Raw genomic sequence first — 1,133 nt, forward strand, 5'->3', positions numbered from 1 at the left:
CCTTCCATTGTTTTTGTTTGTTTGTTTTTGGATTAGTATTCCACATTCTATTTTTTTATTATTATTATTTTACTCTATCTCACTTTCTCATTTATGCCGACCCTTTATTCCTCATTGCCCCCTTTTTCATTCTGTTTCTCTTCTCCTGTTCCTGCTTTAGATTTTGACTCTCCTTTCTTTTTACTTGTTAAAAATTGATCTTCTGACTCGGAGCCCGAGGACGCGAGCGAAGGGTCTGTCTCCAGGGTCCCTGCCTGCACACGCTGCCATGGCCCCCGTGCTCAGCAAGGATGCGCCGGACATCGAGAGTATCCTGGCTTTAAATCCTCGAACACAGACTCATGCAACTCTGCGTTCGACTTCGGCCAAGAAATTAGACAAGAAACATTGGAAAAGAAATCCGGATAAGAACTGCTTTGATTGCGAGAAGCTGGAGAATAATTTCGATGACATCAAGCACACGACGCTGGGCGAGCGAGGCGCTCTCCGAGAGGCAATGAGATGCCTGAAGTGTGCAGACGCTCCGTGTCAGAAGAGCTGCCCCACGAATCTCGACATCAAATCCTTCATCACCAGCATCGCAAACGAGAACCAGCATCGCAAACAAGAACTATTATGGAGCCGCCAAGATGATTTTCTCGGACAATCCCCTTGGCCTGACCTGTGGGATGGTGTGCCCCACCTCCGACCTGTGTGTGGGCGGCTGCAATCTCTGTGCCACCGAGGAGGGGCCCATTAACATTGGCGGGTTGCAGCAGTTCGCTGCGGAGTTTGAGATAACATGGCCAGAGGTTAGAGAATTTCCACAAACGCCCTGAAGACTTCATCAGCGTGAGGTTTTGTGAGCTTACAGGTTTGAAGGAGGAGACAGCGAAAGCATTTTTCACTGTTTACTGTGGAAGGTGGGGCCATGGCTTCCTCTGTCAGGAACCCTGTGTAAATGACGTGGACTCCCTGGTGTCCCCTCTGCTCTCTGGGGTTTCTTGGGAGTCAGCGGCCAGGTCCGCTCCCATGTATCATTTAAAGGATCAGCTGCTACGGAGGCTCCACGAAGATTTTGTAAGCCTTGGGGTCCAGTTTGCTAAAAGGCCAAAGTAAATGCCTGTCAGCCCTGGATTTTCCATTAATGACTT

At 49.2% G+C, this 1,133-nt stretch overlaps 1 pseudogene; it reads left to right on the top strand.

Moving 5' to 3' along the window:
* The first annotated feature begins 202 nt into the window (after nt 1-202).
* Nucleotides 203-818, top strand: LOC102243304 (annotated as a pseudogene).
* Nucleotides 819-1,133: the final 315 nt, after the last annotated feature.

Source organism: Myotis brandtii, unplaced genomic scaffold (genome assembly GCF_000412655.1).
Source record: "Myotis brandtii unplaced genomic scaffold, ASM41265v1 scaffold11, whole genome shotgun sequence".
In the NCBI taxonomy this organism is placed as follows: domain Eukaryota; kingdom Metazoa; phylum Chordata; class Mammalia; order Chiroptera; family Vespertilionidae; genus Myotis; species Myotis brandtii.